The sequence below is a fragment of the Dendrobates tinctorius genome, unplaced genomic scaffold (assembly GCF_039654945.1).
Source record: "Dendrobates tinctorius isolate UK_male_01 unplaced genomic scaffold, ASM3965494v1 ptg000012l, whole genome shotgun sequence".
NCBI classification, from domain to species: domain Eukaryota; kingdom Metazoa; phylum Chordata; class Amphibia; order Anura; family Dendrobatidae; genus Dendrobates; species Dendrobates tinctorius.
In genome coordinates, this window is record NW_027361680.1 from 7833168 (window position 1) to 7849170 (window position 16003).

General features: G+C 47.1%; 1 long non-coding RNA gene across 1 annotated transcript in view; it reads right to left on the reverse strand.

The window, feature by feature from the left end:
• LOC141066293 (uncharacterized) overlaps positions 1–9605 on the reverse strand; it is a 73641-nt gene extending 64036 nt beyond the window's left edge. The window contains exon 1 of the long non-coding RNA XR_012226429.1: positions 9479–9605. This is a non-coding gene — a long non-coding RNA (uncharacterized lncRNA). The remainder of the gene's footprint in view (positions 1–9478) is intronic.
• Between the last annotated feature and the right edge of the window lie 6398 nt (positions 9606–16003).

The window sequence follows — 16003 nt, forward strand, 5'->3', positions numbered from 1 at the left end:
AAGCAAAGTGTTCGAGTTCGACGGATGGCTCGAACACCGCCCAAAACAGCTGGAATTTTAACTTGGCGAACAGGTCGACTCGAACACCGCTCATCTCTAATCAGGAGGCAGACTCAGACGTTTTCAGGCGCAGTATGGATTCAACAAGATTGTAGAAAGTTGAGAAAGAGTACAGTAACACCGTATAACAGGTATATATAGCATAGTTTAAACATTAAAAACCTATGTCTATATATCCGGAGGCAGACTCAGAGGGTCTCAGGCCCAGTGTGGATTTGAAGTGATTGTACAAAGTTGAGAAAGGGTACTGTATCACCGGATAACAGGTATATATAGCATAGTTTAAACATTAAAAACCTATGTCTACATATCAGGAGGTAGACTCAGACGGTCTCAGGCCCAGTATGGATTCAACGTGATTGTAGAAAGTGGGCAGCATGGTGGCTCAGTGGTTTGAATCCCACCAAGGACAACATCTGCAAGGAGTTTGTATGTTCTCCCCGTGTTTGCGTGGGTTTCCTCCGGGCACTCCGGTTTCCTCCCACACTCCAAAGACATACTGATAGGGAATATAGATTGTGAGCCCCATCGGGGACAGTGATGAAAATGTGTGCAAACTGTAAAGCGCTGCGGAATATGTTAGCGCTATATAAAAAATAAAGAAAAGAAAAAAAGATTGAGAAAGGGTACAGTATCACTGGATAGCAGGTATATATAGCATAGTTTAAAAATTAAAAATCTGTGTGTATATTTCCGGAGTCCGACAAAGACACTCAAAGCCTCAGTATGGATTAGACAAGAATCTAAAAAGTAGAAAAAGGGTTATGTATTCGAAGCGTACACCAGTATGCAATGTTGGGGTATTTTTCAATCTTCATATATATTTCAGTCTCAGTAAGACAGTCCAGACTCTCCGCAAGAGGAAACGAGATGGATACAAGTACAGACAGAAAGTCGACTGATTGCAGAAATTTTGGAATTACTAATCACGGTAAAAACTCCCAGGAGAATTCTCAGAGGCGATGCTGACCCTCAATTACTTTGTCTGTGGAGACAGTGAAAACAGTTCTTGTGAAGAAAGGTTTGCTGTATCGCAGTACCGTGGAACCCATCACTGTTACTCATAGCCATCAAATTGTGATCACAGGGACAGATGTAGACATTGTCCTCACTGGCTATCATGATCTGTCAGGTAACTTTGGAGTGCAAAAGACACAAGACACAAGCCACAGGCCGTAGGTGATTCTATTGGATTGGCATGAGAGAACACATTTAAAAATGTGGGCAGGAATGTCACACGTCTGTGAGTCGGAAAACCGTGAAAGCTGATGATAAACCACCACTGCATCTCATTGTGAGTCAACGTCCATAACAATTGGAAGCCATTGATCATCTGAAGATAGAGCCCAGCAGGACAGGGCATAGATACGTCTTAACCATCATCTATCATTTCACCAAATTTGTATTGGCAGTCCCAGTGAAGTATTTAACAGGCCAGACTACACAGTGGTTGAGCAGGGAGAGGTAAGTATTGCAAGTGCTGGTGCCCTGAGCAAGCAGGGGAGGCCACTCATGGGCGGCGGTACTGGCACAGGGCCCCTCATAGTACGCCGGTGTGTCTGACGGTGGGTGTGCACCCCCACCCTCAGAGACACTTGATTCTACTATGAGGGACCTTGTGCCAGTGCCGTTGCCAAAGAGAGTGCCCACCCACCTGTCCAGGGCAATGGCAACCGCACGGGTGCGTGCACCAGGTGGTGACCCCGGCTCTGTGGGGGAGAGGCAGCCCAGTTAGGGAGGTGGAAAAAATGGCATATGTTGATGTTGGACATTCAGCAACTGCCAATGGAGTAATAGGAGAAGTCCGCGGAAGAGGAGGACAAAAGCAAGACATTTTTCTGGCAACCTACGTGTCAGCAGGGGAGGGTGGGACAAAATCCTTTGAAACCCATGCATGGTTCATTTTAATGAAGGTTAGATCATCAACATTTTGGGTCGACAGACGGGTCCTTTTTTCTGTCAGGATTGATCCAGCAGCACTGAAGACTCGTTCAGGTAACACACTAGCAGCAGGGCAAGCGAGCTCCTGTAAGGCATATTGTGCCAATTCAGGCCAGGTGTCAAGTTTACTGGCCCAATAGTCAAAGGGGAATGACCGGTGAGGGAGAACATCGATATGAGAGGAGAAGTAGTTTGTTACCATAGTTGACAACTGCTGTCTCCTGTCACTTTCGATCGATGCAGTATTACCAGTCGTGTGGACGGTACTTGAAAAATCAGTCCACAACATGGTCATGAAACCCCTGTGTCCAACGCCAATTCGGCTGTGTGCACCACGAACACCTCTTCCATGTTGCCCCCTACGGCTCGTTGGAAAAACATCACCGCCGCTGTGAGCTGGGAATGCCTCAATCAAACGGTTTACCAGAGTTGCTTGTTTGTTTGCCAATATTAGCTCTAGGTTCTCCTGTGGCATGATGTTTTGGAATTTGCCTTTATAGCGTGGATTCAGGATGCTGGCCAACCAGTAGTCATCATTGTTCATAATTTTGGCAATGCGGGGGTCCCTTTTTAGGATCTGCAAGGCATAATCAGACATGTTGGCCAATGTTCCAGGTGTCAATGATGCACTGCGAGTGCTGGGTGGAGGAGCACATTCTGGCAAATCAACATCCCTCCAGTCACGCACGAACCCTGTACCTTACCTTGCCACGTCAACATTTTTTCTTGCCCCCTGAGAAGCATCCTCCTCCCCAAAATAATCATCCCCATCATCCTCCTCCTCCTCCTCCTCCTCCTCCTCTTCCTCTTCTTCCTCCACCTCGTCCACGAGACTTCCCTGAGCAGACAATGGCTGACTATCATCAAGGCTTCCCTCCTCCTCTTCCTCCTCGGCTGCAGACCCTTGCTCCTTAATGTGCGTCAAAGTTTGCATGAGCAGACGCATAAATGGTATGCTCATGCTTATGATGGTGTCGTCTGCGCTTACCAGCCGTGTGCACTGAAGGACTGAAGGAAACACTGAAGGACTTTACAGAGGTCTTTCAGCTTCGACCACTGCACACCAGACAACTCCATGTCTGCCTGCAAACTGTCTGCCCGTGTATCCTCTCACAAATGAATTACAGCCTGCCTCTGTTCTCACAGCTTCTGAACCATGTGCAGGGTGGAGTTCCACCTTGTTGCAACGTCAATAATTAGGCGGTGCTTGGGAAGGTGGAGCAATTGCTGCAGCTTCTGCATACGACTGGACTGTACGGGCGACCGGCGGATGTGCGAGCACAGTCATCGCACATTATGGAGCAGGGCTGTTAACTCCGGATAATTGTTGAGAAAGCACTGCACCACCAGGTTCAAGGTGAGAGCCAGGCAAGGTATGTGTCTGAGTTTTGAAAGGGCTATGGCTGCCACAAAATTCCAGCCGTTATAACTAACTACCTTGCCTGCCTCAAGATGTAGACTGCCCTGCCATGACTCAGTTTGTCGCTGCAAGTAGTCGGCCAGTACCAACGCGGTGTGTCTGTTGTCGCCCAAACACATCATCTTCAACACAGCCTGCTGATGCTTACCACTAGCTGTTCGATAGTGGGACACCTCGTGTGCAACACTGGCTGCTGCAGATGGAGTGCTCATGCGACTGCGCTCTGTGGATGAGCTTTCGCTTCTGGAGGAGGAGGAGGAGGGTCGAACGCCTACAGCCAATGTTTCCTATACCGTGGGCTAGGCAGCACTGTCCCACCGCCACTGTCCCCTGTGGACCCTGCATCCACATTAACCCAGTGCGCAGTGATGGACACGTAACGGCCCTGGCCATGCCTACTGGACCAGGCATCTGTAGTGAGGTGCACCTTTCCACTCACTGATTGCTTGAGTGCATGGACAATGCGGTCTTTCACATGCAGATGGAGGCCTGGGATGGCATTTCGAGAAAAGAAGTGCCGACTTTGTAGGTCATAGTGTGGTACTGTGTAGGCCATGTGCTCGCAGAAAGCTTTGCTTTCAACCAACCGGTAGGGCATCATCTCTAACAAGATTAGTTTGGCAATGTGGGCGTTCAAAGCCAGTGTACACGGATGAGAGGATGAGTACTTTCTTGTCCTACTCAGAGTCTCTGGTAGGGTGAGCTGGACTTGAGAGCTGCATATGGTGGAACTAGCGGTAGACATGGCGGACTGAGAGAGGGTTGGTGATGGTGATGGTGTTGGTGGTGTTTCTGATTGCCTAGATTCAGTATTTCATAGCAACAACATTGTGATTCCATGACTGCTTTGCCCTTGCGACGACACCTCAATATTTGCTGCTTGTGGTGTGCTAACCGGTGGGCTTACAGTGGGGGAAGCGATGTAGCGTTGCTGACTACCTTCATTCGGAGCAGGTGCACATGTGGTACGTGAGGTTTGGTAGTCCGTCCACGCTTGCAAGTGCATGGTGGTTAAATGTCTAAGCATGCAACTGGTATTCAAATTTCTCAGATTTTTCCCTCGGCTAAAGGGCTTTGCGCACTTCTTACAGATAACCTTTGCCTGATCATTAGGATTTTGTTCAAAAAAGTGTCACACTGCACTTTTCCTACTATGGAAGACATTTTGAGACCTTGCACGCTGTGCTAATTTGACCATCTGGCCAAGCTGTCCTGCAGCTCTTTTGGTTTTTGTAACACGTTTTTGGACTGCTACGGTCCTTCCAGATAACAGCTGTTACGATGTCGTTGGGGCACCCGAGTTTCATCAGGGTCTGATTCTGCCTCAGTACACTGCGAGGACAATGTAGTGCTCTGAGTGAATGTACCAGAAGAAAAACCTAGCAGTGGCTGTGCATCAGTGCACTCCATGTCAGATTCATCTTGGACTGGGGAATTCACGATTTGACTTGCTAACCCAGGCATGGTATGTGAAAAGAGCTCCATGGAGTAATCGGTATTGTGGCCTGTCACATCCTTCACTTTTGGTAGGGGTGAAGGACACAAGGAAAGGTATTGTTCCTGACCAGGAGCCTCCACTGGCGACTCAGTGCTTTTATTTTTTGAAACTTCAGAAGAGGAGGCGAGAGAGCTGGAGGCTGTGTCAGCAATGTAAGCCAAAACTTGTTCCTTAAGCTCCGGCTTTAAAAGTGGTTTGCCTACTCCCAGAAAAGAGAGCCTTTGAGGTCTTGTGGAGCCAGACGATGATGCAGGCTCATCACCTCCTGCCTTAGGTGCTATTGTGCTTTTGCCACTACCAACAGATTCAACACCACCACCACCATCGGGACCAGCTGACAACCCCCTCCCACCTCCATGGCGTCTTCCACTATACTTCCTCATTTTGTGAAAATGTACCCAAAATACCACCAGCTATATGGTACTTTAAAACAAGGTAGAAGGTGTATCTACTGTTGGTGAGAATTTGAATCTCACTATAGATTTGATGACGCTGAACTATTGTTTCAGGCACAGGAGAGATTACACCTCAATTTAACAGGCTGAAATTGGATGGTGTATGACAAGGTGGAGGGTGTCTATAGGATTGGTGAGAATTTGGATCTCACTAGAGATTTGAGGACGCTGAACTATTGTCTCAGGCACAGGAGAGATTACACCTCAATGTAACAGGCTGAAATTGGATGGTGTTTGACAAGGTGGAGGGTGTCTATAGGATTGGAGAGAATTTGAATCTCACTAGAGATTTGGGGATGCTGACAATGATGCTCTCAGTCCAAGTATGGACGCAGGCAGCCTAATAAGCAGGACTGCTGCACAGACAAAAGGGTGGAAAAATGAACGCTTGGTAACTGCAGAAAAGAGGAAGAAAAGTATTTTTGCTTTTAAGAAAGCAGTTTGCACAGCAGTGTGCAAACAGCAATGCAGCTATCAGGCAGCCTTATAAGGTAGCCTAATAACCAACAGAGCTGATGCACAAAAATAGAGCCTCCCCTGTCACTGCACACAAAGTGTTGTGTTGTAAGTGGAAATCGCTAACAGCAGAAGCAGTTTTTTGGTTCTTCTTCCCTGCCTAACGCTCTCCCTACAGAATCAGCAGCAGCAGCAGCTCTCCCTATGCTAAGATCGGCAGAAGTAAGATGGCGGTCGGCGTGCACGCCCTTTTATAGCCCCTGTGACGCCACACAAAGCAAGCCAATCACTTGCATGCCCTTCTCAAAGATGTTGGTGACCGCTGCCTATGTCATCGCGTTGCCCCCTGTGTGCGTCCTCCATCATTGGCTGAAAAAGGGCGCTGGAAGCATCTTTTGAAACGTGACTTTGGCGCTCTGGTCACCGACCTCGTGGCCGACCTCACGCTATGGTCGGGTTCCGTTTCATGAAACACGACTTCAGCGAAAGTCGCCAACTTTTGAATATGACCAACCCGTTTCGCTCAACTCTACTACATAGCGCTTGGAAGCGGAAGCTTCCCTTGTTAAATAGCCAGCAGGCCCTGGGTTTTCGTACGACCACTGAGTGTTGACCTGCGGAGTAGTTAGTGGTCGCGGATGAAAAGGGGGGCTGCTTCTGCAACAGCATCAGTCGCAGCCATACATCTGCTGCTTTCACCCCCCATCCTAGATCGGACTGTAGGGTCAGCCGCCTGCGGAACTCCTCATCATAACACCCCAGGCAGAACCACCATGGGATTTATACGAATTATATATCAGATCCTGATATATAAATAATTCGGAGCAACGTTCCGGATGCTTCTGGCCCATAATACAGCCCAATACTGCGAGCGCTTGTAGACAATTATTCATGGTTTATGCTAATCTCGATCTATTTCAATCGTATACCCGCTCGCTTGTCCTCCTTTTTCTATCCACTGTCTGTTGGTCGACTGACAATAGAGACCATATGTCGACATAGTCATTATTCCATATTTTTTGTCTCGACTCTTGGTCTATGTGTGCGCCTAGTGGGCTGATTCCACAGAAAAAGGTGTCTGTCACGTGGTCCCGTCCTGTGTGACACGGCTCGCAGGCTGGTAACTAAAACAGCAGGACGTGACACGTGATACTGTCCTGTGTGACACGGCTCACAGGCCGGTATCTAAAACAACAAGACGAGGGGTAGGGAAATAGTTACAACGGTGGGCCCTGCGATAGGGAAAGGGGACGAGGAGACCTCCTGCACTCCCCTGAGTCAGTGTCCCTAGCGCTCTTAACGTTCACTATGCCGGTTCCGCACCGGGCGCCAATCACGAACCTGTCGCCCTAGCACTCCCTACACCTATCCCTTGCTAGGGAGCTGGGTGGTGCAGGCACTGGCCCCACCGCTGCAGTAATACACACTAAGGAAAAAACACAAACAGGGAAACACCACTTAGCTTTACTCTGTTGCACTTGCTCCTGGCAACAGAGTCCACCACCAGCATGCAGCTCTCCTCCTGAATCGCTGCCACCAAGCTCTATCAGAGCTAAGGAAATCCCCTATGACTCCTTTCACACCAGGCTCTGTCAGAGCTGCTCTCCAGCACCTTCCTCCACCAAGGATGGTTGAAATGAACACTGTCACCAACACTGATTGCAACACCTGTGACTCTTTTATAGCAGAGCCAGCAATCACACCTGCATTATAATCATGTGCACTTAAACCAAAGAAAGTAGAGTGCAATGACGCTCACCAACACCGGGAAAACTTAGAACAAACGACACCACAGTGCAATAATCCTACTGGCCACCGGGGGCAAAAACACCTTAAGCACAGCTTAGGAAAAAAAAAAAGGTTAACTGTGCTTTATATCAGTCCTGATCCAGCATGGATCATGACAGTGTCCTTGTGTAAACTCACTGACTGAAATGTTCTGTTGTTTTCAGCAGAACCGCTTGGAAGTGTTAAGTGTTGTATTAGCTCCTTTATCGCTGAGGCTAGCTCATTCTTCCTTGTGATCACCCCGTTCACCGTTAATTCATCATTGACCCTGGAACACTCACCGCTGGGTGATGCAGGAGGAGTGGTGACTGATGCTGGCGGAACCCTGGCTCCCGCAGGTGCAGGAGGGGTGATAACCAAGGATGGAGGAACTCCGGCTCTTGTGGCTGGATGGGCTGGGAGATTGAGAGGCGTCTTCCCGGCTGATAGCTACATTTGGAGAGTGTGACTGAATGTCAAGCGCTGGAGCCTGAGTGAAGCCAAGTGATGGCGGAACTCTAGCTCCGTGCTGTGCAATGATTTGGTGGTCATAATGGCTGTAAGCCCTGGTGGATGGGTATCCCCAGCTGATAGCCCCCAAATTAACGCCCGAATTATGGCGTTCGCTGTGCACCCGATGTCGCCTATCGGGACTCAGCGACGGTTCGGACCCTCCTGATGTGGATGTTGATTGAGATGTCCAGTATTTACATCAGCTGGTATGTGACTTGTGTCTGCGATCATAACAGGAAGGGCGGCAACTTTTAGAGGGGTAGTGAGAATTAACGCGGGAATCGTAGGAAGAGGATCGTGACGACGAATGGCATCTACGCCTTCACCTATTGTGGCTATAGGGGGTGTTAGGGGCATGTGATTCCTCGGGAAGGGGTGGGTTACTGGCTATAACTGTGCTGTTGTGCAGTGGTGGAAGGGTTAATTTGCCTGGATATGAGGGGGCGGGGGTTAATATACATTCTTTATTAGCTGTTTGGTGTATTGGGGTTGATGCTTTTGTGGGGATTACGCCAGTGTTTGGTGTGACTACAGTAGTATCATACAGTTGCAGAGCGCTTTGATCAGTCATACCTGACCGAACAGTGCGCTCTGCAGTTGCGTTGTGTGGTCTCCTGGTCTCCAGCCATCCCCGTGCAGGCGCTTGAATAGCGCCTGCAGGAGACAGCATGGAGACTGATCCATGGGGGCTCAGACTGATCTCCAGGCCTCCCTGTGCAGGCACTGTGTGAGCACCTGCAGGGAGCAGCGTGGAGATCCCTTCAAGCCTGTCTTGGCATTGTTCTGGCCGAGACAGGAAGTGAAGGTCTGGAGGGGGTGGGGCCATGCTATAGAGAGCAGGAAGCCGGGCAGGGATTTCATGCATCCGTGCCCGGCGTGTCCTGTCCCGCTGCTTGCGCCTGACCAGCGGAGGCCTCACTGATTGCTCCCCCACCTGCAGCCGCTCTGGATGGCGGGTGCCCCGACCGGACCGGCAGCCTATCCGCACCGGAGCGCCCACGTTGGGAGTGGACGCAGCTAACACTGCAGGCAGAGGACCGGATCCCGAGGCAACTACGGTACCAGGGCTCTGTGGGGGGCTGGAGGCAGTGCTAGGGGCTGAAGGTTCCACTGCGGGGACTGCAGGGGGAGGCTGCACCAGGGGACCCCGAGGGAGGACAGGAGACGGAGGAGGCCTGGACGCAGGCTCTAATGGGGGGTGACGAGGTGGCCCAGATGCAGGCTCTATTGGGGGGTAATGAGGAGACCCGGACGCAGGCCCTATCGGGGGATGAGAGGGCATGGACACAGGCACTAACGGGGAGTGAGGAGAGGGGACAGGGAGATGAGTACTGAGGGTGCTAATAATAGTTTGAATCCAGTGCTCACCATCCTGTGCCGCTCTCAGCTGCAGGGCCTTCAGGAGATCGTCCGATATGGCTACCAGGGTTTCAGGACAAAAGCTTCCAATTGAGTGACTGCCAGAGGGAAAAGGAAGTTCTGACCTGGGTACCTGGATTTAACCCCTATAGGTGTGGTCATAGATACCTTCCCCTTTAAGGACCATTGGACAGCAGGGCATCCCAATTAGTACATTACCGAGGGGAGTGGTGTGTGGGGGGTGAATTGGGCACTGTCTGTATTCTATTAGCTTTGTCCATCAGGCTCCACAGTCAGAGGCACAATCCTTAAGCAGTACTGTGCCTGCCATTCTCCATAGGATTCCTTTGCTAGCATCTTATAGATTTTCCTTCTCATATACTTTGCACCTGCAAGAAAAACCAAGAGACAAGAAAAAGTCCAAAAATATTACGAGTATAAAATTCAATTTTTATTAGTATATCGGAAATAAAAAATGGTATGTGATCAAAATAACATAAATACAAATAGAAACGAATAACAATACAAATCTACATGTCATAAAAAGATAGGGCACAACTTTCCAGAAATGTACAGATGATGTAGATATCACTAAAAGTTCACGGATATACAATAATTATCAAAAATGTATATGTATTTGATAAAAAATATTAACCAAATATATATAAAAAATGCACAAATTGTTAATATATATGAGTAGTAATAGCAAAAAATAGCAAACAATTTTTTATTTGCATTAGGATCAAACAACAAAATTAAAGTGCAAAAAAGTGCAAAATATACAATAAGTACGTGCAAAAACCAGGACATAAAAACCCCAAAGTTAAAGTGATGAAGTGCAATTACCAAAACACCACCAGGTGTCAGTATATTGAAAGAAAACTCAGTACCTTAAACTGATATCAGTATATACTGGGTAACATAGTGAAAGAAAAAGTAAAATATTGCCAAGTATCGATATGTCCACATCAAATATTCATAGACCAGGAACATGTAAGGATCGGTAAGTAAAAGTAAGTATTATAATATGCGAGTAGCAACATGTTTTGCACTGGGAAATGTCAGCTGCTCCTGGTCTCCTAGGCGCCCTCCCCAACACGCGTTTCGGCAGGCTGCCTTCGTCAAGGGGTGGCGCCAATAGGAGAAAAGAGAGTTTAAATACAATATATGGCCAATCAGCTAGATAGGGGTGTGTAGACAATGTCCAATTAGAACGCAGAGCATAAACGTCATGAATGCGGCCACTGTGTATAACAGGAAGGAGCCTGTGTTTGATAGAGCGCTGCCAGCACTGCATTAGGTGCTCTGCGCATGAGCAGGAAGTTCATGGCCTAATAAGATCATGTGATGCCCAGTCAGCATCCTTGACCATGACAACGTCGGAACTTGCCAAGCAGGAAGAGCTGAGTGACACGCACTGAGCAGGGGGAGGAGGGGAGACCGAGCACGACGCGTCACACAGCCCAGCAGCAATGAAATTGTCACTGGGATGCAAGGAGATGCGTCCGTGCACGAAGACCACCAACCCCACTGTGCGCACTGTAAACTGCCAGCAATTCCAGGTGGATAGAGGAGTATATGAATAAAAGGGAATATCCAAATGCATAATTGGGGCATGATATATTATAGACTGGAACTACTATAGGACTGTATAAAGATCAACATACTGATGGCCATATAATAGTGCAAAAATGTTTATATTATGTGCTGGTTTTGTGCTGGTTTAGTTAAAGCACCATCTAGTGGTGGCTGAATTTACAGCTGTCTGTAATAGCATTTACAGCCTGTGTCTTTAACAGAGTGCTGAACCATGGGATTGAAGTAATGCATTGTAGGATTGAAGCAAAGAATTCTGGGATGAGGAAATGCCATTTTCTCCTGTGCATTTCATGGGACGCATGTGTTTATTTGTCCTCCTGTAAATCCCCAACTTGAGTTTGTTGTCTGGGTAAAGCACATCTGGTAAGATTAATGTCTTTTCTTGCAATGCAGTGTTGTACAGAGATGTTATTAACTGTATAGCAGTCAGTGCTCAGTAGATGTAATTAGACACCTGTTGTGAATTTGCTTTCTGGCCTCCCTCTGGTTATTGCTGAAGGTAGTGGAGCTGGTCAAATTGAGAGAGGGGTTGCGAGTTCTCTTTCTGAGCTCCCTCTGGTGGTTACTGGAGGTAATGGAGCTGATCTGATTAACAGAGGCTTGCCACCTGATAATGAAGACAGCGATTGGAGATCTGGGGTTTCCGACTGGGATTTAAGATAGCCGACTCCCTCTATCCCTGCTGGTGATTTTCTTCCTGCCTCCTGAGGTCTTAGTTTCCAGCTCAGTCCCTGCATGTTCAGCTAAGTGTTCATTTGCTATTCTGCTTACATTTGATCTGGTTTTGTCTATCTCAGTTTTGTGTGGTCAGCCAGCTCCGGCTGGGGCTGTGCTGAATCACCATCCATATGTTACTGCTTGTGCCAGTTTGTTTTTGTCCCTTATTAGATTGGCCTCTTTTTGCTCTGCTTTCAGAATATACCAGACTGCTGATATAGTGGGCGAAGTCGTGCGACTTCAGTATTTTTTGCATCAGACGTGTTGGACTTTTTTGCAGGGTGTTTTGCGTGATTGCAGACAGTGACTTTCCCTTCCTATCCTGTCTAGTCAGTGTGGGCCCCTTCATTTGCTCAGTCTATTTTCCTGCATTTGTGTTTTCATCTTGTCTCACCGACAATATATGTTTGGGGGCTATCTATTCCTTTGGGGTCTGCTCTGGGGCAGTTTAGATTTCCCCTTTCTTGCTTTAGGCTTAGTTAGCTCTCCGGCTTTGCCGAGGCATCTAGGATCATCGTAGGCACGCTCCACGGCTACTGCTAGTTGTGTGGATAGGATCAGGGGTCTGCAATCCACTTAGTTACCAACCTCTCTGGTTTTCTGTTGCTTAGTTTGGGCTTGCTCTCCTCCTCGGTGACCCAATCATAACAGAATCACCAGCCTAACCGCAGACTCTAGGGTACTCAAAAGAAGGAAAGAATTGTAAAAAAAAAAAAGTGTCAGGATTTTTTAATATATTTTTTCCTCTTTTTCTCTGGGGCTGTAGGAGGATTTTTTCTTAAATGGAGATTAAGCAATTGTCTGATCGTGTTGAGCAGCTCGCTGCTGAAGTGCGAGGAATTGCTGCCTATCTCGCTCAATCATCTGCTGTTGAACCAAAAATTCCTACTCCTGATGAGGTTTCTGGGGATCGGTCTAAATTTCTGAATTTTAAGAATAATTGTAAACTATTTCTTGCCTTGAAACCTAACTCATCGGGCAGCTCTGTGCAGCAGGTTAAGATTGTCGTTTCCCTGCTGCGCGGCGATCCCTAGGATTGGGCCTTTTCTTTGACACCCAGAGATCCTATTCTGGCCAATGTGGACACATTTTTTCAAGCGTTGGGGCTGTTGTATGATGAACCTAATGATATGGATAAAGCTGAGAAAACTTTATTGGCATTGAACCAGGATCAGAAATCTGCAGTTATATTGTCAAAAATTCCAAAAGTGGGCGGTCCTTACTAAATGGAATGACGATGCCCTAGCAGCTCTCTTTGGCAGAAACCGTAAAAGATGTTATGGTGGGATTTCCTGTTCCCTCTGGTCTTGACGATTCTATGTCATTGGCCATTCTAGTTGATCGGCGCTTACGTGAACGTAAAACTACAAGAGAGTTGTTGCCGCCTTTTGAACAAACATCTGAGCCCATGCAATGTGATAGAGTTTTGTCTAGGGGGCATCATCAGGGGTTTAGAAGACGTAATAAGCTGTGTTTTTTCTGTGGGGACGCCTCTCATACTATTTCTGTCTGCCCTAAACGAGAAAAGCGGTTTGCTCACACATTTGCAGTGGGCAGTCTACAGCCTAAGTTCCTTTTGGCAATTACCCTGATCTGCTCGTTGTCTACATTTTCCGCTAAGGCTTTTGTAGATTCAGGAGCAGCTTTGAATCTGATGGATTTGGACTTTGCTAAACGTTGTGGTTTTCCCATGATACCCCTGCGGACTCCTATCCCTTTGAGGGATATTGATGCTATTCCTTTGGCAGAGAATAAACCCCAGTTTTGGACCCAGGTGATTATGCGGGTCGCCCCGGACCACCAAGAAAATTGTAAATTTTTGGTGTTGCACAATTTGCATGATACCATTGCTCTGGGTTTTCCCTGGTTGCAGACTCATAATCCTGTTTTGGATTGGAAATCTGTGTCTGTGGTGAGTTGGTGTTGTCAGTGTGTTCTTAGTGACACTCCTGTTTTCTCTACCTCTCCCCAGTCTCATGATATTCCTGACTATTTGGCTGATTTTTCTGATGTATTTAGTGAGAGTAAGTCTGCGTTTTTGCTTCCTCATAGGAGTTATGACTGTGCAATTGAGTTAATGCCCGGGTGTAAATTTCCCAAGGGTCGGCTTTTCAACTTATTGGTACCCGAACATGATGCTGTACGATCTTATATCAAGGAGACTTTGGAGAAGGGTCATATTAGACTATCCTCTTCACCTTTAGGTGCTGGGGGTTTTTTTGTGGCCAAGAAAGATGGTTCATTAAAGCCATGTATTGACTATCGTTCCCTTAACAAAATCACTGTTAAATATCAGTACCCATTACCCCTGATTTCTGATTTATTTTAAAAGTGCTTGTTGGTTTACCAAGCTTGACCTCAGGGGGCATATAATCTTATTTGCATCAAGCATGGGGATGAATGGAAGACGGCGTTTAATACTCCGGAGGGACATTTTGAGTACCTGTTTATGCCTTTTGGGCTCACTAATGCCCCTTCTGTCTTCCAATCTATTATGAACGATATTTTCCAGGACTTTGTGGATAAGTTTTTGATCTTTTATCTGGATGATATTTTGATCTTTTCCAGTGATTGGGATTCTCATGTGGAACATGTCCGGACTGTGTTCCGGATTTTGAGGGAAAATTCTCTGTATGTTAAGGGATCGAAGTGCCTTTTTAGTGTACAGAGGATTTCATTTTTGGGATTCATTTTGTCCCCATCTGCTATTGAAATGGATCCGGCCAAGATACAGGCCATATATGATTGGGTTCAGCCCACTTCTTTGAATGCTCTCCAGAAGTTTTTGGGTTTTGCTAATTTCTATCGTAAATTTATAAGTAATTTTTCTGGTATTGTCAAATCACTGACTGATCTGACCAAAAAGGGCGCTGATATGATGAATTGGCTTCCAGAGGCAGTCTCGGCATTTCAGGAGCTTAAGCGGAGATTCACTTCTGCTCCGATTCTACGGCAACCTGATGTCTCACTCCCATTTCAGGTGTAGGTAGATGTTTCTGAGATTGGTGCAGGTGCCGTTTTGTCCCAAAAAGATCCGGTGACTTCTAAGATGAATCCCTGTGCCTTCTTTTCTCAAAAATTCTCCCCATCTGAACGTAACTATGCCATGGGGAATCGGGAATTGTTGGCCATGAAATGGGCATTTGAAGAGTGGAGACATTGGTTGGAGGGAGCTAGACATCAAGTTGTGGTCCTCATTGACCACAAGAATTTGATTTATCTTGAATCAGCCAAACGCTTGAATCCTAGACAGGGTAGGTGGGCCTTGTTTTTCACGCGTTTTAATTTTGTGGTCTCTTTTCTTCCGGCCACTAAGAATGTTAAGGCGGACACCCTTTCTAGGAGTTTCTTTGCAGATTCTCTTATTCTGACCGAGCCTACTACCATTCTAAAGGAGAGTGTAGTTCTTTCTGCCATCTCACCCGATTTGAGACGTGTCCTGGAGGAATTTCAGGAAGACAAATCTGATTGTTGCCCTATGGGAAAATTGTATGTCCCTGACCAGTGGAGGAAGAGAGTAATGTCTGAAATTCATTGCTCCGCGTTGGCTGGTCATCCAGGTATTTTTGGTACCAGAGATTTGGTGAGTCGGTCTTTTTGGTGACCTACCTTATCTCGTGATGTCAGGAATTTTGTGCAGTCCTGTGGGACTGTTGTCGTTCTAGTCGGTAGTTGATGCCCCTGCCGGTGCCCAGGAGGCCAAGGACCCATATCTCAATGGATTTTATTTCCGATCTTCCTGTCTCTCAGAGAATGACTGTTATCTGGGTGATTTGTGATAGATTTTCTAAGATGATCCATCTTGTACCACTCCCAAAGTTGCCATCTTCTTCTGAGTTGGTGCCCTTGTTTTTACAACAGGTGGTTCGGTTTCACGAGATTCCTGAGATCATTGTGTCGAACAGAGGAGTCCAGTTTGTTTCCAGATTTTGGAGAGCTTTTTGTTCCAAACTGGGAATTCAGTTATCTTTCTCTTCTGCATTTCATCCTCAGACCAATGGGCAGACTGAGAGAACAAACCAGACTTTGGAGTCCTATTTGAGATGTTTCATATCTGCTGATCAGGATGACTGGGTCTCATTTTTGCCCTTGGCCGAATTCGCGCTAAACAATAGAGCTAGTTCTGCCACTTTGATGTCGCCCTTTTTCTGTAACTTTGGGTTTCATCCTCGATTTTCTTCAGGGCAGGTGGAATCTTCGACCTGCCCAAGTGTGGAC